Genomic DNA, 25,288 nt, shown 5'->3' with positions numbered 1-25,288 from the left:
CCTTACTGCTGCTCCTAAGCATTCACGAGATGACCAGCAGGATAATAATATAAAAATTATATTATTAATCAGCAAAACCGAGACGAGAATTAGTACAACGTACATAACAGGCTTTGGTTGAAAATTGCCAAGAGAAAACTAGCAGAAATCCAAATTTAAAATGATATATAAAAAACAAGAAAAAAACAAAAAACAAAAAACAAAAAACAAAATGTGACTTATCAATTGCTGCATGAATTTGGCAATATAGGATAATGACAAAAGTTGTCAGAAATCTAACCAAAAACCTCTTAATTCTATTGGTCATAATTATTAATTTCAATTTTAATAATCTATATCACTTGCAAATGTTCCTAGTACTTGAGACATAGACCAAGTTGTATGGGAGTCAAGCACGCATTTGAGTGACCAATATGGTCGACAAATTTAATACGTTTTACATATAGAATCTAAATCCAAACCAACTACTTCAACTCGCTCTTTGCTAATTATATATATATAGCCACTTTCCCATAAATTTGTATATTACATGAAATGAATAACCATTATAATTTCAAAAATGTAATTTTTTATTTGTTTTTTTGTTTGAAAAATGGTAGTTACGTGTTTTTAATTTTGACGTTGGAAATGTAAAGATTAGAAATCGAAATCTTTTTCGTGAATTTGTCACTATAATATTTTTGCGTGAACTTGTGGTTATATGTTTCAATTGCGTAACGTATTGGTATGGTTTCAACTTAGCCGAAACATTTTGTAATTATGTCAAATATTAAAGGATGTTTCACGATATATCTTTCTTCTTTCTTTTTCTTTTTTTTGAAAGTAATAATTGAAAAATCATGGTGCCTTTTTTATGATATGTAATAATTATATAGGAATCGTAGGACAAATTAATCCGACATTTTTATTAGAGCTTGGCCATATCTTTTGTTTTTTGTTTTTTGTTTTTTTTTCCTCCCTTTCTTTAAAGTAATAATTGAAAAGTCATAATGCCCTTTTATGATATGTAATAATTATATATGATAAGAGTAGGACAAATTAATCCCACATGTTCATAAGAGCTTTGCTAACTAAAGTGCTTAGGCAATAAATTGCCATTCAACACATAGTTGACCATATGTGGGGATGACATAACCCTGTCTGCTGGTTTGCTTACCTAGTGTTGACCATTTAGAACAAATTAAATCAACATGATCCATATGTGTGTATATATATATATATATATATATTTAGTTAGAGAACTACGGTTTTTTCCACCTCAATTGGGACCCGTTAACTCTCTATAGGTTTTTGTTGCGGTACACAAAGTTAGGTATATATATATAATGGACAGTCCAATGGCAAACTAATAAAATAATCTTGAAGACTCGGATAATAATCTCGAGTTTGAATCCCACATCTCTAAAATAAATCAATATTTATATATACACACAATAAATACAATTTAGAAAAAAAAAATTTCCAAGATTCCCATAGTTATGCTCATCAAGATGTTTGCGATGAAAGATTACTACTGTAGTCACATTAAGCGTTTCATGAAACTATATCGATAGGAATTTTCAAATTGTAGACTCTGTCTGTAGCCTTGTTTGCCTAAAAAATAAAGACCAAATTCAGAAAAAGAAAATAAATGGAGATAGAGAATTTCTAAATGAGAGAGAGAGAGAGAGAGAAATGATACTTCTTGCTCCCAGTTAATGCAAATGGTGATGGTAAAAAGAGAAAACTTGAACACTGAGTGCACATATTAATCCCAACCAGAGACCCTAACCAAAATAACAATTCATAAAATTACTTGCTTTCTTGTATTCTAAGTTTGACATTAAAAAGAAGTTAAAGGTACTAGAAATGAACTATCCACCAATATGGAAGACAAAAGCTAGTAAAACAAATGAAGGAATTCCCACTAAATAGAAAGATCCAAGATTTACATAAGCTCTGATCTTCTGCCATCCACATCCTCTAGCATTCCCTATATATGTATTAATGTTCATAATTAGTTATACACTATAGCTCAACTGCTTGATTTCATGTTTGCAATGCACTTACTGTGATTATGAACAGTATGCCTATTCAAGGCTTTCTTATTATCTATTTTCCTTTGGTTTTTTATAGATCATATTCACTAAAACTTTACTTATGAGATTAAAGGAAAAAAGAAGAAAGGCAGACGGTGGTGCTGAAAATTGGTAATCAATGTATTTTCACTCTTGTGGTCAAGAAAATGTTCTGGTTAGCGGGGCAATTCTGTTTTCAAAGGTGTTAAAAAAAAAATAAAACAAAAATAAAGATAAAAATATTACCACAAAAAAAGGAATAGTGAGCACTGTTATTTTTTTTTTCTGTCAATGTCAGATTCTGTAACATAGTTATAAACATATGCCAACAAGTGTTTGACCAAATCTATTTTTATCAAACACTATTAAGAAAGGGAAAAGTGTAGAAAAACCTGAGAGAACACACTGTAATCCATCTAAAAAATCTGATATTGCAAGAATTGCCATCATTATTGCCACATATTTGACCACTTCTACTTCATCGCTGAAAGCGTAGCCCCAAATGTTACGTATCAATATAAAGACCAATCCCATCAATATTCCCACAGCAATGACCATGGCCAATGCAACACAAACTGCTAAACGAGCTGCTTCTGGATGTCCAACTCCTAAATCATTTGAAACCCGAGTGCTGTAACAGAAAAAATAGGAAACATTTGATTAGAAGTGGGGTCTGTTCTATAATATAAATGCGAGTACTAAATTCACTTGTAAACAACATGAAATTTAAATCTCTAAGGTTTGGAAAGTTACACTTGCATTCTAGAATAGCATTGATTCAAATTCAATAGACAAAATGTTTATCACGAAAGTTTTCAGAGATTGTTAAGGAAGGGCGAAGTACTTGTATATATGACTTACATAATAGCTCACCTTACAGCACCACTTAGTCCAACAAGAATCATCCATAATATTAAGGCTGGAAACAATTATAGGTCTAGTAAGTAGAAAGTTAAATCAAAGGACTTAGCCTACAATCTCAAGCAATGTTACAGTTGATCATTATCGCATTGAAAATCTAACCATATAGAAGGTACAGAGGTTTCTAGCTCAGGATTAGGAAGAAGACCGGATAAAAGAACCATCATTTCAAATGACCGTAGCCCCAAACTGTTCAAAACCAAAGTCATTATAAAGTGCATTAGGATCCAAGAAAAAAATTTTACAAGGAGATGTTTATAGTGTTCAAAGAGTGTGCAAGAATGCTTGTTTATAAAGTGTTACTAGCTGAGAAACAAAAAATTTAAAAGAAATTAAAATAAAATACACATTTGGTCTAATGAGAGCATGCCACATGTGTTACTCTGAAATAGGAATTATTTTGACAGCTGAAGGAATGGCAAGCTTAAGAAAAGTGGGAGTGTTTTGCAAAGATTCCTTTGAAAACCCTGTCCAAGATTTTGCACATGAAGAAGAGAACTTGACATAGAGGCCCAACAATAGCACATTGATCCAATAAGAGATGTGATATGAACCTAGGTCGACTTGCTCCTAAATTCATATTATATTAGCTCAGATCTTAATTAAGTTCATATTTTTATGGTCACCTCAAACCCTAATCAACTTGTGATTAGAAATCTTGGTATATGATGAAGACGCTACAATAAGTGATGGATGTCCTATTAATAATTCAAACTAAAACACTTGATTTCTAATCAATGTTTTAGGTGTTCAAAGAGAACAAAAAAAATTCTTTATCACAAGTATTTTTTTGTATAATATCTAAGCTGATTTCTCATTGAAAATAAGCCCTTAAATAGGCTTTGAATGAACAAAATAAAACCCTAAAAGACTAGGTAAAACCGGCTAAATGTTTAGAAAACAAAGGTGTGGCTGAAATTCTCCTCCTTTCCTAATCTAATTTGGATTAATTAATTCTTTTATTTGAATTAAAAATTAATTAATTTACAATCAAAATAATAAAATTATAAATTTCCTTAAGTTATTTGTCCAGCAAATAAATAAATAAAAATCAAAGTAAAGACTATTTTTTAAAACAAAAAAAAAAAACAATATTCAAATTAGGAAACCAGTTGACTAATTTGACAACTAAGTTGTATTTGTCCAATTACCAGCTAGTTTAGGCTCCAAATTAGCTCCCATATGCCATGTAGGATTCCAAATAGGATTAATAATGATTCCCATACATTGTCCTTGATTGAAATAAGTCAAACTTGCTTGAATAAGAAGAAAGGTCAAAGTCAGAGCCTAAAGTGAGCATTTTCGGCTTTTACGAAGCTTCATACACACATGCCTCATTTGAATGGCTTAGCTTTGATCTTGACATGATTCCATGGCCTGATGATGACCTCAATTGAATTCATAAGGCGTTGGATCCATTTCTTGCTGTCCGAGACCCGTAGTTGCTCCAAAACAACTTATCGGGTCCATTTCGGCCTTCATAGATGCATAAAACGGGCTTTGAATCTTCAAGTATTGTCATGCCATCTTGATTTTGAATCAGACCTTGTATGAAGCTAGCCATGTTGTCCTTGAATCTATTAGCTTTTGCCTTCATGATTGGTCCCGTCTTTATTTGTACAGGATCAGCACCCTAACAGGTAGTCGATTATACAGGCACAGGCGGATTCTCATCATTCCCTTCCTCTTGAAAATGATTTGCTATCAAATCAAAGTCATTACCTACAAAAAATGGAGATAAGTTAGCAACATTAAATGTAGCACTCACATTATACTCATTTGGTAAGTCAAGCTTGTAGGCGTTTTCATTAACCCTCTCCAAAACTTGAAAAGGCTCATCATCTAGAGGCATAAGCTTTGAATTTCGTTGCCCCAGAAACCCTTTCTTTCTTAAATGCAACCAAACTCAATCTTCTGGGTGAAGCAATATCACAACAAAATCTAGAAATACAAGCTCATTTAAGTAAAAATCACACTTTTTTAATGTTACCAAACAATTTTTTCCTTCCTAAGTATTCCTAAAACTAACCTAATATGTCCTATATGATCATCTAAATTTTTGATATATACAAGAATATCATCAAAGTGTACAACTACAAATTTTCCAATGAATGGACGTATGACATGATTCATTAACCTCATGAAAGTGCTAGGTGCATTAGGTAAACGAAAAGGCATTACTAACCACTCATACAATCCATATTTAGTTTTAAATGCAGTTTTCCATTCATCATCATTTTTCATCCTAATTTGATGATATCCACCCCCTAGATCAATTTTAGAAAATATACAAGCATATCATCTAATCTAGGAATTGGATGCCTATATTTAATGGTTATATTATATATGGCTCTACAATCTATACACATGCGCCATGATCCATCTTTCTTAGGTACTAATAAAACAGGGACAGCATATAGGCTCATGCTTTCACGAATGTAACATTTTTCTAGCAACTCACTTACCTGTCTTTTTAGTTTCTTTGTCTCCTCAAGATTGCTCCTTTATGGAGGTCTATTAGGAATTGCTGCTCTAGGAATAAAATCAATTTGATGTTTAATCCCTCGAATAGGCGGTAAACTACTAGAAATTTCCTCTAGAAAGACATCATTAAATTCCTGCAAAAGAGAAGAAATAGAACTTAGCAATTCAAGCTCTTCAAGGTTAACTTGATGATTGAAATAAGTATTTTTATATACCATGACCAGTATAGGTTTTTTACTAAAAAATGCTTTATTAATATCACCTAAACTAAGATAAAAAATTTGCTTTTTCTTCTCGCTCTTCTCTTTTTCTTGGTGACTCACGGTGTGACAACCCATCCCAAATCACAAAAATTTTCACGTTGATCGAGGTTGATTGGGTTTGACTATTGACCAAATGGGTCAAAATGTTGACTTTTTGCTCTGAATGGAATTTTGCATTGACCAAGACACCACTACAGAGTACACATTGATTCGAGTTCGTAGGCTAGTAGCACATAAAAAATGGAGCTACAGTTTAAAAGTTATGAACGAAACAAAATATGTTCCAGATTGGTCAACGAACTTGGAGTTGACTTTTTAGTTACGTAGATTCTAGTGTTGACCCATTTGTTATATGAAATTGCTTGTTGATACGAGTCCGTAGACTGGTAGCACGTCTAATTTGGATTTACGGTTAAAATGTTACAGGTTTGTAAATTTATATCCATATTTTCCAAAACTGATTTTTACTGGGTAGAAAAATATTTGAGGGAGTTCATAAAGTTACGTCATGTGTCACCACTTGAAAGTTGCCATATACATGGTTAAAGAGAGCCAGATGTCACGATGGAAAACTGCCATGTGTCATATTAATTAAATATTATATTGTTATTTATTATTTAATTATTTTAATATTATTTCATGTTATTTATTTATTTTTCTTTTTCTTTTTTCTTCTCCCCACGTGGGGAAAACACCCAACCAGCCCGAGCTTCTTCTTCCTCCTTCCTCCTCTTTCTCTCTTTCTCCCTCTCTCTCTCTCTCTCTCTCTCTCTCTCTCTTTCTTCTCTTCCTCCCTCTTGGCCAATCGGAAAACACCCCCCTTGGGTCCCAAGTTGTTGACACATGCCACATAGATGAAAAGCCAGTGGAGAGTCCGGTCGGAAGCTAGAAAATCATGATTAGATGTTGCTGGATGGGCCTAAATTGAGCTTCAGTCTTCAGCAACGGTAAGATCGATTTTCTGATGATTTGGCCATCACTGGGCCAAATTGATACTCCTTTCCACTATTGTTGGACCCTCTGAGCTCAATTTTGAGATCTATTTAGCTCAATTCCCTATTTTGAGATATATGAGAAATTGAACGTTGGCCGAAACTTTCCATCTATTTTTTGGCCACCGCTGATCGAATTGAGCTCAACGAAGGTTGGTAGCGTATTCCTCGTCTCTTTAGCTTTCTATTGGTACCTCTTTTATGAATTATAATGGAGTATTTTGAAAGATGCCATTTTTTAGTAAAATATTATTTTTCTATAAGGTAAGATGAAAAATGTACCTAGTTAATATTTAAATAATTATTAATTATATGGAAGATGCAAAATTGTGTTGACTTGAATAAATATGGTCTAAAATTAATGTTTTCGAAAATTTAGGAATTTGTAAATTTTAAATTTGCTGTGAAATTATCGTTAATTTTACTATGAAATTATGGTATATAATAAAATGTATCTTTATATATAAATTATATGTGAAATTGTAAGCTTAATGATATTTTATTATAAAGTGATTTGAAGAATTGAGAAATTAATTATATGATTAATTATAAATGAAATTGTATGTGGTGTTAATGATATTTTTTATATGAATTTATATATATATATATATATTATGATATTTGAATATTTAAAATTTATGTTGCATGTTGAATATTAAGTAAATTTCTATTAGAAATTTTGATGCCATAATTGAATAATATGAAATATTTATGTGCATTAGTGCATGATTTGGATTTTGGATAAATTATGAAAAGTAATTTCTGTGTAATCGATTTTTAAGATTTGGTTAAATGTTATTAATTCATTATTATTTTATTATGAGATAGATACTGAATTTCCTATACATAACGATGCAATTTATGTGACGCGAAATATATATAAAATTGTTTGTATATTTTAATATTAATTTGGTGTAAATCGATTTTAAAGATTTGAAGGAAATATTAAATTAAAGTATATTTATGTGTTTAATTATTATTTAAGCATGGACTTGGTATTATGGTGATAGAAATTTGAATACTTAATCTGATGTATTTGATGATGGATTATAAGAGAGTATGGAATTTTATGAAATTGGTAAAGGTGTACAATTTGATTATATGTTATCAAAATTCTATATTTCATAATATTATAAAATTTTATCAGTTTTTCAATGCACCATACATTTATCGGTGTTTTATAGTTGTGGATGTTATTAGTGCGCAAGTTGTATACTCTTCCATGGTTGCCATCGGACTGAGGATAGGCAAGTTTGATATTGGCCATAGCCGCCCCCTCTATGGCCGAGATTGAGGGTTATAACATCGGCGCTATTGGGACTTCAGGGTGGCCTAGATGCAAATTTCTCTCTTTAACCTCCTGTAAGAGTGGTACTTGGGAAGCTGTGTACCGCCTGATACCACTGGTATTGGTGTACCACACTGTGCCGTTGTTCTGTAGTTGTGGATGTTATTAGCGCACAAGTTGTATGCTTTCCCCTGAGATGCGATGGATTCGAGGGTAGGCAAGTTTGATATATTGGCCATAGCCGCCCCCTTCCATGGTCGGGATGGTAGCTATAAGCATTGGCACTGCTTGGACGCCAGAGTGGCCGGATGCAAGTTTCTCTCTTTAACCTCCTATCATATCGTACTCGGGATGCTAGATGCCGTCGGACAACATTGATATATAGTATGTGTATCAACTATCTTTTTATATACACACACACATATATATATATATATATATATATATAAATATATGTATGTTATATTATATTATGTTTTTATGTATCACACCGTACAAGGACGATGATCAGACATGGTCCATGAAGAGCTAGTCTCATGACTATGTTGCCTACTAGTCCAGGAGACTGGACGGCTAACCTAGGTAACCACCACGAACTATACTGGTAGGAGAGTATCGGCAACAGCTGGAATCATGGATTACGCAGCATGTTGGAGGATATCGTTTGTACTTCCGATACGAATGTATGTTTCATAATATCTTTAGAATTTTGAAATATTATTTTACCTTATATTATGTTATCTATTTATAATCTGATTTTCTAAATATTATATTTGATTGCTTTTATTGTCATTTCTATTATTAATATTATTCTTGTTATTAATATTGTTGTTATTATTTGTCATGATTACATTTATAATTATTTTTACTACTACTACTACTATTATTATTCGTATTATTAACATATGGTACATTTGGACAAGTATCACAGCCTACGAGCAAGAAAGATAGCTATTAAGCAAGTATAATAGTTCCTAGACAAGTGGTAGCCTATGAGCATGTGAGATAGCCCTTGGACAGGCGTGTTTATGTGATAGTCCTGGGACAGGTGATTGCCTTCGGATAAGTATGATAGCCTTCAAGCATGTATGGTAATATGGTAGCCGTCGGGCAAGTCATATTAATGCTGTTACTACCGTTTAAATGATTGCTATTATTATTATTGTTAATGTGGTGGTTGTTTCACCTTTCTTTCTATATTACGCATTTATATGTTGTATAATGATATTTAATTATATTTTAAATATGCGATACTAAGTGAGTGGTGTGGATGGACATAAACATTTGATGATATAGTTTGGTTGTTTATTTACTATACTATTTCCATTGTATACATATTTTATATAGTTTGATTTTGGAGTGCTGCAAATTGTAAAAATTATTGTAGTAAGGTAGGAGGGATAAGGTGGCACAATATAGGAGTGCATTTTCATGTAAGTAAATTTTGGGGCATGTTCTAAACTTAGAGGAGATGCTATGGGATTTTCCGTAGGATGGTCCGGTAAGGTCTTTCTTGGATCAGAACTTGTCTAAGGTTCTGGAAAAGGATCCTGGATGGATCCTAATGTACAACTTTCTCTTTCTCTCTCATGCTCTCAATTTTTACTTAATTTTCCTCCCTCTCGGCTTTTTCATTCTTTTTTTCCCTTATCATTGAGTTTAAAAAACTTACCTTGATCATTCAGCTCGGTCTTGCCCTCATGCACACTTGTTGAGGTCGTGGGTGCCATACTTGCTTTCTCCATGAGCCGTTCAGCCTCCCTCCTTTGTTACATTTGAAGTTGATCTTTAAATACTTCTTTTGGAGTTAATGGCTCTAGCTTAATCTTCTTTCCCTTAAATTTAAATACAATGGTATTTTCTCTATCATAATGTATTGTATCTTTATCAAATTATCATGGCCTACCCATTAAGATATGGCAACATGCATGGGAACAACGTCACATAAAACAATATCCACATATTTATCAATGCTGAATTTTACCTTAACTTGTTTTTTCACTTTTATCTCTCCATTATCATTAAGCCATTACAATCTATATGGTTGGGGATACTTAATTGTTACTAATCCTAATTTCTCAACCACAACATTACTAATTACATTAGTACAACTTCCACTATTAATTATCATACTACAAATATTACCTTGAATTTCATATCGACTATGGAAGATGCTCTCTCTTTGGATTTGATCTTCATCTTTGTACACGGTCAAGACCCTCCTTACCACTAAACTCATTTAGCCTTTGAAACCCTTTAAGGTCTCTGGTTCTCCATGATCTTCTCATCAATTTCTTCCTCATCAAGTTCGGCTTCCCCCTCAGACTCTTCACTTTCGGCTCTAACTTTCCATTGCCTTGCAGCACCATAATTCTTCTATTTGGACATTGGTTGGCAATGTGTCCTCGTCCCTGGCACTTGAAGCAAACAATATCTCTAGTTCTTGAGAGTTTAGGGTTAGATTTATCTTCAAACTTTGTGGCTTGTGCAGATTCGGCCTTAACATCCCTCTTTGGCCGATTGGTGCTCTCATATCCTTACTTCGGTTTAATCATTGCTTCATAGGTGGGACTGCTTCTCCAAAAACTTGAATTAGTCCTCCCACTGTTTAAAACTCCTCCAAAATGTGAGCTTGTACACCTCCTCTTAAATTGGTTTTCAATTTTGATGGCCATATGAAGCATCTCCTCCAATTCTACATATTGTTGTAACTTCACTTGGTTGGCTATCTCAGGATTTAAACCACCCAAAAAACATGCCATGGTTGCCTCACGATCCTCATTCATGCTCAATCTCATCATGAGCATCTCCATCTCGTTGTAGTGGTCCTCCACGGTCCTACTTCCTTGTGATAATGATTGGAGTCTTTGATGCAACAACCAATGATAGTGAGTTGGTACAAATCTCTTCCTCATGGCTCCCTTCATTTGTCACCAAGTAGTAATCAATTCATCACCAACTCTTCTTCTTCCTCATTGCTCATTTGTCCACCATTGCAGTGCACAATGTCCAAATTCTAAAGCAACCAATTTAACCTTCTTTACGACAAAATAATTGTGGTAATTAAATATCATCTCTATACGCTCCTCCTACTCTAAGTAAGCCTCCATATCACTCTTTCCCAAAAAAGGTGCTATATTGACCTTAATATTTCCAAGGTCATCATCTTCCTCCCTAACTTGCCTCCCATGGGTTTGCCTTCCTTAGAGTGTAAAAACATCTTTAAATTCCTCTTTTAGGTTATCTCCGTAATTACCTCCTTCAAAGTCCTCCCTATAACGTCCACGGCCTCCTCGACCTTGACCTCGACCTTTATGAAATTCCTGCTTTAGATTCAGCCCACTTTGTGATGTTTCTAACCTGTTCATCCTTTGATCTAGGTGATCAAAGCGAGCATTCATGTACTATAATTGTTCCAAGACCACCATCATATTGATAAGTTCACCTCCACCTCCCGTAGCTCTAGAATCCCATTTATATCCCACGGATTTTTCTTCATTAATTCTTAATGAACCATCTCCTCTTCTCATCTTTGAATCTGCCATGTTAGTATAAATAATGTAAAAATTCTCACCAAAATCACTTTCTCACATGTTTCACTCATATAAGGTCTCAGCATTCATGTTTGCACACTAGTTTCGGCTATTGCTCCTCTTTTAAGCTCACACTCTCTTTCCTTTTTCCACTTAAAGAATTATCTCAAAGTTTTGTTAAAATGCACTCAAAATAGTAATTAGATCGCAAGTATACCCTAACTAAACTTATCAATCATACAGCAACAAAAAACAAGCGGAATGATAAAACCTAGTCTCGACCTAACTAATCAAAAACAAGGTTAAATATCAATAAAATTTTGGAATAAACAAATAATAGTCCAGAATATAAAGAAACCAAAATTTAAGGATAAAATTTAGAAAAGAGATTCAAACAACGAACAAGAAACAATTTGAATAAAAATAGAATAGTTGTTGGTTGTAGTTCTTTGTAATTCAAGTTTTTGTATCAAATTCTTTAGCCAATTTTAATCCAAACAATTTTAGCACTCCAGATTCAAATCTCCAATAGCAATATAGAATGAATAACAGAAAATTCAAACAATCACAATTAAGATTCCACACCAAACAAACTTAATTGTTCAATTCTCTCCAAAACCAGCCTTTCACTATTATATTATCTTTTTTTATCATCGGCTTTTCTTCTTTTTCCTTTTTTTTAATCACTCACAGAATATAAACACAAACTCCAATACCAAGAAACAACACCAAATTGCAATTCCAATGCCAAAATATCACCAAACCCGATTCACACTTCAAACAAAATAAATTGCACAATTTTTAGTTGTTATGCAATATGCTTTCAAATCTCTTTTTTTTTTTTTTTAAATATATGAATGCAACTAATTAAGATTAAAATAGCAAGGAAAAATCAACAATAAACCAAATTACTAAGAACTAATATGCAAAACAACCAACAAACTAGAAAGCAGAAATTTGGCTAACAAAAGGATAAATTCGGCTATAAGACAAATTTTATTTTTATTTTTATGTAGAATGTAGATAGATAGGAAACAACCTTAACGTAATGTTAAAATTATAGAATAACACTAAGCAAAACAAAGCAAATAAGATAGATCAAACCTGAACAAAATTTGACTCTTATACCAAATGATACAAACCTAGGTCGACTTGTTCCTAAACCCATATTCTATTAGCCCGGATCTTAATTAAGTTTAAATTTTAATGGTCACCTCAATCACTAATCAATTTGTTATTAGACACCTTGGTATATGATAAAAATGCCACAATAAGTGATTGGTATCCTATTGATAAGTCAAACTAAAATACTTGATTTCTAATCAATGTTTTAGATTTTCAAAGAGAACAAAGAGAATTCTTTCTTACAAGTATTTTTCTGTATCATATCTAAGCTGATTTCTCATTAAAAATAAGCCCTTAAATATGATTTGAATGAACAAAATAAAACCTTAAAAGACTAAGTAAAACCGGCCAAATGTTTAGGAAACAAAGGTGTGACCGAAATTCTCTTTATTCCCTAATCTAGTTTGGATTAATTAATTCTTTTATTTTGAATTAGATATTAATTAATTAATTTATAATCAAAATAATAAAAATTCTAACTTTTCTAAAGTTATTTGTCCAGCAAATAAATAAATAAAAACCAAAATAAAGATTATTTTCTAAAACAAAAGACAATGTTCAAATTAGAAAACTAGTTGACTAATTTGACAACTAAGCTATCTTTGTCCAATCATCAGCTAGTTTAGACTCCAAATCAGCTTCCATATGCCCTGTAGGATGTTGAATAGAACTAATAATGATTCCTATATATTGTCATTGATTGGAATAAGTCAAACTTGCTTGAACAAGAAGAAAGCCCAAAGTCAGCGCCAAAAGTGAGCATTTCAGCCTTTATGAAGCTTCATGCACACATGCCTCATTTGAGTGGCTTAGCTTTGGTCTTAACATGATTCCATGGCCTCATGATGACATCAATTGAATTCATGAAGTGTTGGATCTATTCCTTGCTACCAGAGACCCATAGATGCTCCAAAAAGGGGTCCATTTCGGCATTTATAACTTGGATGCATAAAATGGGCTTTGAATCTTTGGGTATTGTCATGCCTCTTGAGTTTGAATCACACCTTCTATGAAGATAACCATGTTTTCTTTGAATCTCTTAGCTTGTGCCCTCATGATTGGCTTCATCTTCACTTGTGCAGGATTAGCACCTAGTGGGCAGCTCCAAAACAAGGCAGCTCCCCTGTTTCCAAATCCTAATTTGAATACCAATAGCCAACACAAAATGATATGGAGCAACGTTATGATTCCATAGCTTAGCATCATTAGGAAGGCAATATTTTAGGTCTGTAAGAATCTGATCAAGCACTGAAGAAGACTATAGGCAAAAACACTTGGGATCATAAAATGAGCATATTGTCTAGCTTCTAATGCTATGGCTGCATCCTGGCCTACAAGAGTTAGAATTCATCTTGTGTTTGCCTAAATAACTGCAAATGGTATACTACCAAGTAAGAGAACAAACATGGCTCTCTGCATGTATATGCCCAACATATGATATTGCTTTGCTCCATATGCCTGCCTAAATAATGTCTCCAATGCATTAGACAATCCCATCTATTCAAACAAAACAAACAATCTGGATTGGAATGACAAGAGTACGAAAAAATAATGATCTTCCCCTTTTTGACAATATAATTATAATTTTTCATAACAAAGTTAAACTTGGAATCAATGAACATAAGTAGAGCCATTATTCACAAAATGCTAAAAATTTCATGGATCTTTCACTAACTTCTAAAATCCCACATAAAAAAGGAGCTTAGCTACTTAAACAGCTTCGGCTATAAACTTGAATTTCATAATCAAGGGAATAATATTTTGGAATAAAAGAAACAAGTCTAGCTGTTTGAATTTAGTGACAAATTAAAATAGCATGATCTGACCGTAGATGAAGTTTCTTTTAAGAAACCTTTAATAATTAAAAAAGTGCCACAAAAATTCAAATTCACATAATACAACTCACATGAAAGCTTGGGCAGCAAATTTAGTTATGATATAAGCTGATTCTTCATTAAGCAATTCCATCAGGAATTAAAAGCAGCATTTGTAAATCTCCTGAAAGTATTTTATCAATGGCTATTTCATGTCCACATCCATGTTAGGGAGAATCCTGAATCAAGAATTTCAAAGTAAAAGAAGAATCACAAGAAAGCAAATTTAGGTTTTCATTCTTTTTCTTTTTTGGTAAATTGATAGTATAACTTTCAATGAAATGGAAATCTAATTTTCACATGACTAGTTTTTTCTAACTGTACTAAAGCTGTGACAGTCCATACCACTCGCATGTGATATTGTCCTCTTTGGGCTTGGGGAATCCTCTTACAACCCAGCCCTCAAGGTTTTAAAAGGCCTTGCAAGGGAAAGATATCCACAACCATTTATATGGAGTATTTCATTCCCCTTTCCAACCAATTTGAGACTTCACAATTCTCCCCCTTTGAGGCCCAGCATCCTCGTTGGCATACCGATCCAGGTCCGGCTCTAATACCATCTATGACAGCCCGGATCACCTGCATGCGATATTGTCCTATTTGGGCCTGGGGAATCCTCTTACAACCTAGCCCTCAAGATTTTAAAAGGCATCGCAAGGGAAATGTATCCTCACCCACTTATATGGAGTATTTCGTTCCCCTTTCCAACCAATGTGGAACTTCACAGAAGATGAAGTTGAATGCAAAAATAAAAAGGTTTTGCCATAACCACAGAACTTAGAAAAACCAATATTATGAAAAATAAAATAAAATAAAATAAAAATTATAGATGACCTAACTCACCAGCAAGGTGAAACCGGTGACAGAGGCAAAGGAAGTAGCCATGGAAGCACTAGGTAAAGATAACTGACCAAGATGACCCACAAACATCAGAGATATTGTCTGTAAGCAATACACCAACAAGCTAACTGATACCAAAGCCCCTATTAGCCATAATTGCTTTTGTATTTCCTTAAGAATCTTAGCTCTCTCTCTTCCATTTTCAAGTCCCTTTGCTTCACAAACTTGAATCAATGGTGTGTTTAGAGATTGTTTTTGTTGTCCTCTCTCCATTTGATGTGGGTTTAACGACTCCTCACAATTTGATTGCATGACATTCGTCCACAAAGCGTCAATGTCAAAATTTCATTTATTTTATTATTTCTATAATTCTAATAAAATGAGAAAGGGTTAAATTTGAATAATTGCATATAAATTATAGTTGAACAATTAGCTACGCATGACAAATATATATTAAGTTACTGAAGGACAAAAATACATGCAGTGCAAGGTTCACCGTTGACTTTATGTTCTCCTGTCGATGTGGGCATCTTTCATTGGTTGAAGTGCAATCGAGCGGGCCTTAATTATGGGTAGAGAAAATTCAAATCAAATTGATTAAATCGCTAAACCGAATTGGTTTGGTTTTATTTGGTTCCATTTTTTTCATAAGCATATTAGTTCGGTCCTAATTTATTATTAAAAAATTAATTTTTTTTAAACAAATCACTTAATATACAAACTATCCGAAATCTCATCGTTCCCATGACTCGAACATATACTCTTAAAAGTATAGATAAAAGTGCTCAACCACCAGAACTACGCTCTTCGTTGTTAAAAAGCTTATTTAATCCATCGATTTTTGGCTTGGAATAATTTTAGACCTACACAAACTAAACCAAACCAAGGTTATAATATATATAATATTTTTATTATTATTAATTACATGGAAAATTTGAATTGATAAATTCTTTATCACCACTAGATTACTATCCACTTAAATCCCTAAATATCAACCATTTAAATTTAATTTTATCATTTTACATTCATTTAATTATTTTTAATATTCAAATGTGAAAAAAATTTAAAACCCTAAATCATAATCGTGGAGCAACAACCAATTCGAACTACACACCCACACGACCTCACCCAAACTTCCTCAAGTCTTATTGAACTCACCTAAACTTTCCCAAATTTGAAGAAAAACTCTTTGATTGCGCCACCTCCATACAACCACATGACCTCACTCAAACAACTTCACCTAGACACCAGCCAACTATTAACCAGTGACCATGACAGCAATTAGTTCTCAAAAACGAGCAAATGCAAATGACGATCTCAACCACTAACCAATTCATAACCATTTTAACCATAGCAGAAACCAAATGTCAACAGTAACCAAATCCACAACCTAGGATTTTAACAACGACTAGAAGATACATTACCACAATCTTGAATAGCTAGTTCCTTAGCCTTCAACAATAACTAGTAGCTCTTTAGATTATCAAAAGCCCTCAATACCAACCAATATCTTTAAACCTAAAAATCATTTAATGCCAACCTATAAGAGATAATAATCCAAGAGGTCATGGTTCAATACTTAACAACTTTACTAAAAAACAAATACACATATGAATAATCTCTCTTTTACTATGATTTATAACTTCTCCGTTATGAGCTCCATTTTCTTCCCAAACTTGAATAAAGGGTGTCCCTAAAGATGGGTTTTACTCTTCTCTCTCCATTTTTTTACAAAGTTTTTGAAGAGCGGACATGTTTTTTCTTGTTGCCTTTATGAAATTCTTGGTATGCTAATTCTGTTTGTGGCAAAATATTTCAGTACTTTCTTATGGGTCCCGGTAAACTGTTTTGGAAAAACAAAAATATTTCATAAATGGTTACACCATGTCATACTTATCATGTCAAAAAAGAAAAATTATTGAATTATCTATCATGATTCATTATTTGTTACACTAAATTATCCATATAATAAGTGCAAATACGAACTTCTAACCAGATACTAGATAAATGTAAAAATTTAACATACTTTTGGTGCAGCGAAGATTTATAACATTGATGCAATTTTTTTTTTTTTTTTTTTGGGTGCTGAATGGAGTGTTTTATAACCAAAAAACCCAAAGGCATACATCTACAAAAGGGAGGTAGGCTTGCAGCCACTCTCATGGGTTACAAAAGTTGAGAAGAAAGAAGGAAGAGAATTTAAGTGCAAGGTACTAGAGACCTTATTATATAAACACCAGTTACTAATATAGTGAGCTAAGAAATTAGTTTTCCTAGGAGTTCAGAGGAAACATACTTCCTCAAAAGTTTTTCTCAACTGCTAGATGGATTCAAAAACTCCTTTTGCTGACCAATGACCATATTGAGTTTCATTGTGATTCAGACAAGTTATTATATTTTTTACATCAGATTCACATTATTATATTTTTTGCATTAGATTCACATCAACCCCTTGCCCAACCTTCTTCTCTTGCCATTAATATCCCCTGTAGAACGCCACAAGCTTCAGCCAGCTCAGGAATATATGATGGGTGGTGAACAGCCTTAATTTTAAGAACTTCACCCCAACTGTTTCTAACTACAACTCCAACAATGCTTGCTCCATCTTTTACTACAACATCGGTGTTGATTTTAACTACTTGCGTTGGAGGTTAACACTAGAGGAGATGACTGTGAGTGGGAACCAAATCTACAGTGCATTTGCTAACAATGATAGTTTTGGCTTCTTGAAATTTGAACTTCAGTAGCGTCATTGTATTCACAATACAAATTAGTTTCTTGTCAAAAATGGATTGGTTCCTCAACTTCCAGAGTTAATCCAAAATGAGAGAGGCAAACAAAAAGAAGTCCTCTTTGTCACTAGGGAGAATCAGTAAGGCCCTTGTGGGATTTACTAAAAGATTCAACTTTTTCCTGAAGGGACAGATCAATAAAACAGTCCCATTTAATACTCCAAGGTGTGGCAAACCAAACCACTTTGGCTACTTGATAGTGAAAGAAGATGTGGCATTCTGATTCAAGACATTCACATCCATGCACGCAGTCTTTGTTCTTCACTATCACATTTCGAGCTAGAAGATTAGAAGCATTTGGGAGACCTAAGTTACCTACTTTCTAGGCGAAAAATTTGAATCTTTCATGGATTTTGGACTTCCACAAAAATTTTCACTAGGATGAGTTTGTTGAGTTATCCCCATGTTTCGTATTATAAGTTGTTTTGACCGTGAAGATGCTATTAGCATTTCCTTTCCAGATGATCTTGTCTTCCAAGTTTATATTCATGTCTAAAATTTTACAAATATTTTGCATGGTGGATATGTCAAACAAAGATTGCAGCATCTCCAAACTCCAGTTGCCATTCTCTTATCTAAGGGAATTCACCATGCCATGTTTAAGAGTAGCTTCCTCTGAACTCGGAATTGGTTTGAATCTTGGATTGTTTGGGATCCAGGGGTCCTCCCAGTTGTTTAATTTATTTCTTTTTCCTACTCTATAACAAAGACCATTAATGATTAATTTCCTGGAGAGAAGGATAATATTCCACATCCAAGAATTGTTTTTCTTCTTTTTGCAATTTGAAAAGCTGCTGCTAGCTAGATACTTAGATTTGAGGGCTTGAATCGATAGCTTCTTAGAGTCGGTAGCAATGAACCATCCTAATTTACTTAGGAGGGCTAAATTCATGTCCTTCATCTTTCTTATTCCAAGACCTCTAGCAACCTTGGGTTTACAAATCCTAGACCACGAAATTGGAGTGAAAGGTCTAAAGCTCCAACCATTCCCCCATAGAAAGCTACTGGCTAAGCTTTGTAACTCACGGCACCACTTTGAAGGCAGTTTAATAGCAAACATGGCTTACAAAAGGGTGAAACTAACAACCGATTTGATTAGAGTGTAATTACCAGCTTGGGAGAGGAGTTTAGATCCTTGCAGTTTGGCTTCTAGCTTCTTTTTTAGATCTTCAAAAGCCTTGGAGTGGTTCCTTCCAACAAATAGAGGATTACCAAGATATTTAGTCTCTTTAGGTAGCTCCTTCATTTCAAAAATTTTCTTGATGTTTGCTTTTATCTTAGCCTGAGTGTTTTTTGAGAAGAAACAGCCTGACCTGTTGAAGTTTATCTTCTATCCTGTCCAGCTACAGTATTGATTGATGCAATTCCTGACTTCTCTGACCTCTTCAGTGTTAGCCCTACAGAAGAGGAGAATATCATATGCCAAAAATAGGTGAGATATTGAGGGCTCGATCTACCTATTTTGATGCCATGAATTTTACCTTCTCCTTCTAACTCAAGAAGCATTTTGGAGAGCAACTCAAAGTACATAATGAAAACGAAGGCAGACAAAGGGTCTTTTTGTCTAATACCTTTCTCCATTTTAATTTTACTAAACACACTACCATTTAAGAGCAACTCCACAAAATCTGGTACCATACTCTAAGGACGAGGGCATTCAATTTGTGGGAGAATCCAAATTTGAAAATTATTCTGGTTAGCACCCCCAGTCCACTTGATCACAAGCTTTTAGCATGTCAATTTTAAAACCAACCAAGCCATTTCTGCTTTTGCTCTTTTTCATTGTGTGAACTATCTCATTAACTAAAATAGTATTTTCTCCTATCCATCTGCTAGGCACAAATGCAGATTGGAGAGGAGAAATAATTTTGTCCATGACTGGCCTGATTCGTTTATTCAGCAACTTGGATAAGATTTTGTATACAGTGTTGCAGAGACTGATTGGTCTTAAATGGCTAAAGTTGGATATTTGTTTGGATTTTGGAATGAGAACAATGTATGTCCTATTGACCTCCCTCAGAAAATCACTGATGTGAAAGCATTTTGAATCATGGTAGTTACTTTATTCCCAACTGTTCTCCAATATTTTTGAAAGAAAAAAGCAGGCATCCCATCTGGTCCAAGGGCTTGGATGGGATGCATGCTTTTAACTATGCTATGAATTTCTTCTGTAGAGGGGATTGCATCTATCTTGGTGTTATCAGCATCCGAAACTCCTCCTAGAATAAAGTGGTCGAGGCAATCATAGAAGATCGTGGGCTTTGCTTTAAATATCTTCAAATACTTTGTGGTCAGGTACATTCCAATTTCATGTTTGGACTCTAACCATTCATCTTTGTCATATTCAAAGCTACAATCATATTTTTCCTTCTCTTGGCTATCATGGAGGCATGGAAAAATTTTGAATTGTGATCGCCTGCTTGCAGCCATAGCTCTCTTGACTTTTGTCTCCATATAAGCTCAAGTCTTAGCCTCCATTCATTAATGTTGGATTGAACAACCTATTGAGACCTTAGGTTCTCTTCTGAAAAAGGAAGATTAAATAATTGCAATAACTGAGCTTCCAAAGCCTTGATTTTGAATTGACAAAACCCTAAGCTTTCCTTGTTCCATTATTTCAGTGCTTTGGCTGTTTTGTTAATTCTGGCACTTAGGGAGTCTCTTCTTCTTAAATGAGCACTGCAGTTCCAGCCTCCTTAATAACTACACGAATGAGAGGGCTTAGGAGCGGACGGGTGGTCTTGAAAAAGGGAGAGCTGGATAGGTAAATGATTTGAGCCAGCAGGGAGAAAGTGAATAACTCCAGCTTAGTTGAAGATGATCCTCTAGTCAGGGCTAACTACAACTCTATTGATGCATTCCCATATATTTGCACTACCCCATCTTTTATTACACCAAATGAAACGACTGCCTAAGAATCCAAGATGAAAGGCACCCAGGTCTGAAACAAAATTTTTGAGAAAGAAATTTATCTTGCTTGTCACTTTTCAGCCATCAGATTTTTCTTCTTGACTTGTAATATCATTAAAATCTCCCAGACACATCCAAATATTACTACCAGAACCAATAACATTAGCCAACTCAACCCAAAACTGATTCTTGAGGGATCATTTTGCTAGGCAATAACTAAACCAGCAGGAACAAACAGAGTCATTAGGAAGGGAAAAATTAACTCCTATAATCCAATTTGATTTATACCTGACATCCCAATTTATATCAGAATTCCTAAATAAAGCTAGGCCTCCTGCTCTGCTATCAGGTTTAATAAACACGGCAGTATTGAAGGATAATGATTTAGCAATTCTCTCCATTCTACTTGTAGTAGCTTTAGTTTTAATAAGAAATAGGCTAAACGGGAAAGATTTCTTGACGAGACTCTTTAGGTCTTGCACTGCCAAGGCTCTTTCTAAGCCACGGCAATTCTAAGAAATGAAATTCATGGCGAAGTGGGGCACATGATGAGACCTGCCTCCTTGACCATGGAACTTATTGAAATTTATGTCTATTCGAAGCTTTCAATCTTACTTTGAGTATTTCCACCTTTATTCTCATTCCTTACTAAATCTTTAATTTTAATTTTAGGAGAGGTTGACTTTGCACTAGGTTGACCAGCTTCATTCTGAACACTAGACTAGAATGTGAAAAGCTCTAGGTCTGTTGAATTAATGGAAGGGGCATTGCCAAAAGAAACTTGATTATCCTTGTCATCTTTTTAAAGCTTTGGGCCCTAAATGGAGACTTTCGGGTTTTCCTCTTTCTTTTACCCATTTTTCTGGAGTTTTTTTTGGACAGAACATAAGGATATGGCCCATCACCAGTTTGTTTGGGTTCCATCTCAAGACTCAAATTTGACCTAGTTTTCTCAAGTTGCTCAATGGTGTGAAGGAGGGAAACTTTCCCCCTTTTTTCCCATTTGAAAATTAAATCCTGAAAAAGCTAATTCCGTATGCTGTTGAGAAGTGACAATATGGCTCTTAGTCTCCTCACTTAGGTTGTAGGTTTTGTCCTCGTGTTGTTCAACCATTGGATCTTGATTGGAGTCGTTTCCAATGTCTTGTAGTAATTGGATGACTCTCCTAGGGCTGTACTCTGTCGAGTGGACTCATTTTCTTCTTCCTTATCCACTAAGTCTGCTTCGCCTAAGTCTTTTTCCTAAGATTTGGTAGGGTCTTCTTCAATTCTAGCATCTGGATTGACATTTTGGGAAAAGGTATCGAAATCTCTCCCCTTGGTATGTCAATCCTTCTCAAGGAATTACCTTCTTTGACTACTGTAAAGGCATTTGCTTCACCACGTATCCAAAGGCCATATTGAATTGAGCCAGTATCTTGAATGTCGGTGCTTTGGAGTGAGCACAAGCTTTTACCATGAGCAACTCTCCCACAGAAATAGCAAAATTCTGCCAGGCACTTGTATGCGAATTGGATCCAAGTTCCTTCTTTACGGATTTTGTGGAAGAAACCTGTCAGTAGGGGCTTCAAAATGTCGACCTCAACTTGAATCTGCACATACTTCATTCCAATAATATTAATCCTATAAGTGTGTTCACATTGTAAAACATCTTGGAAAAGCCTTCCAATCCTCATTGTGTTTTCCTTTGTCATGAACTGGAGAGGCAGACCGTGAATTTGCACCCAAAAGGTAGAGAAATTGAAATTGAGATCTTCATAGGATAACTTTGGCTTCCACTCCCTTAAAACAAGATGGGCTCCGTCTATTGACTAAGGTCTTTTTTTCCAGACTCTATTTCTAACAGTTGCCGATTTAAAACTGAATTGAAAGATGTTTGCTCTTATAGGTTCTATTCTAACCAGATCATTTGGAAACCAGACTCGTTGAATGATGGATTGGACGACATTTAACTTAATCTGCTTTTCAAACATTACCTTACCACCATTCTTAGTTGGGAGAGATGAAAGGTGCTTTCTTCATCTGCTACAAGTTCTAGCTGTAAGACCTCATTAAGATGATGTGCCTTGTTTCTTTCCTTCATTTTGGAGAAGATCAGAAGGTGCAACTGTACACTATAGGAGTGTAGTCGGGGTTTTCAAAACCTACTCACATAAACTATCTAGAACTACAGATATAAGTCATGCCTTCAAACAAGATCACTCGTAACTACGTGTAAGTTGCATTGCTGCAAAATTGTTAGCGAATCAGTTTGTTTACATATAAATTTATGAGAAATGGACAAGGGGTCAGAATGATTACTTTGCAAATATATAGGTGAGTAAAGTTCAATCTAAGACAAAATTTGCTTCACTTTGGACTTTTGTCTTTAATATCTACCAAACTAAAGCAAGTAGTAATATATATATATATATATATATAGTATCTTCATTTATAGGTTAGAAAACAAAATATTGTTTTAACGTAGAAAAAGAAGATCAAATTTGGAAATCAATGTTGAGTCAACAATCATCTAAAGAGGCAAGGGTTGTAATTAATTACAAACTTCAAAATTTGGAGTTACCATTTCTAACTTAGCATTTATGTTTATAATTTTAAAATTAAAAGTTATAAGTTCAAAGTTTATAATTTACAACATTCAAGCATATGATATAACAAAAACACTTTTCCATATTGTTTGATTTTATAGTAGAGGAACTTAACAGCATCTTTTATGAAGATATGGATTGTAAGACATGATATATATAAGCAATATAAACAATATTTTGAGAAAATTATTCTACAATGTTAATGTTTAAAATAAATATAGAACTGCTATGGTATAGATATTATTATGGTGCATGTATATTTTTAGAGCTTCTATAAACATTATTTATTTTTTTATAAAAGCTACATTTTCTTTGAAAAATCATTAAAAAAAAGTTAATAGACTATGTCGTTAACTAAAAACCATCGATAGCCCTTTTACACAATTTATTGGAAAATAATTTATGACATCTAGATATCAATATCATTAACTTTTTGTTGTCAAATATTCAGCAATCTATGTTCATTAATGGAGATGCTTGTTCTATATATATAGCATAATTTTATTAAAGCTGTTATAAAATTGAAAAATAAGAGATAGAAAAAATTTAAAATGTAGAAAATTTTATACTCTGATGATAAAATAAAAATAAACTATATATTTAAAGAAGAGAGAAAAGAAGAAAAATGTAATAGAAAAAAAAAGGGGGGGGGGGTTAAACTGCTTTGTCAAAAATTTTATGAAAAATAAACTTAAAATTGAAAAATAATGCTTAATTTTATTTTTGCTGAGTAATATTGTTTAATTAATTTGTCATTAACAATAAGGAGACAAAAAAGAGCCAAAAAAAAAAAAAAAAAAAAAAAAGGGAGACAGGGCATTAATGACAGAAATAAATAGGGCCACCTTTACAATAATGTACAATATTTCATCATCTATTTTGGGAATTTAGCTATTGAGGATATCAATACACTGTTACTTGAAAAATAACGATATATTTATATACAGACATATTTTCAAAATGTAGGGAAAGAAAGGTTCACCCAAAAATTAAATAAATCTTCAGTTAAGAAAATATGCAGAACATTCTTAGTATTGATTTTGAAATTCTTCAAAAGGGCTGTCAGGGAGAAAAATTACATTTTGGATTAGTGAAAATATATTTTAGATACTAAGAGAAATATCTAGATAAATAATTTTTAAAGAAATTAAGTATTTTATATTTTAATTAAAATATTAAAAATTTTAATAAATTAATTTAGTTTCAATAATTTTTATGATTTCTAACCAAATATCTAAGTATTTTTTTTTTTTTAATTGATACACTGGGAATCAAAAGTATACAAAACAGTACCAAGCATGAACATTGTAAGGTAGTGCACTTTTCTCAAGTACAATTTTGATTTTTTTTTTTTCCTTGGTAATAAGTACAATGTTGATTTGCGTGATAAATAAACGAAAATGAATAAGAATCCAAATTAAGAACAAATGAAATAATCAGGTTTTACAATTGTTTTTTTTTTTTTGGGGGATAAGATCCAAATTAAAATACATCCATCTCTCCCAACTCAACATGAAAAAAAGTAAAAAAAATTAGTAAGTCTCAGAAAACTCCAATTTATTTGAACCAATAATATTTACATGACGAAGATTTAATTAGATAAAATGAAATTTGTTATTTA

At 33.4% G+C, this 25,288-nt stretch overlaps 1 pseudogene; it reads right to left on the bottom strand.

Moving 5' to 3' along the window:
• Positions 1 to 1,533: 1,533 nt before the first annotated feature.
• LOC132800742 (protein DETOXIFICATION 16-like) lies at positions 1,534 to 15,650 on the bottom strand (annotated as a pseudogene).
• Positions 15,651 to 25,288: the final 9,638 nt, after the last annotated feature.

Source organism: Ziziphus jujuba, chromosome 2 (genome assembly GCF_031755915.1).
Source record: "Ziziphus jujuba cultivar Dongzao chromosome 2, ASM3175591v1".
Classification (NCBI taxonomy): Eukaryota; Viridiplantae; Streptophyta; class Magnoliopsida; order Rosales; family Rhamnaceae; genus Ziziphus; species Ziziphus jujuba.
Note: the sequence above shows the minus strand (reverse complement) of the source record. Positions and strands in the feature narration are given on the sequence as shown.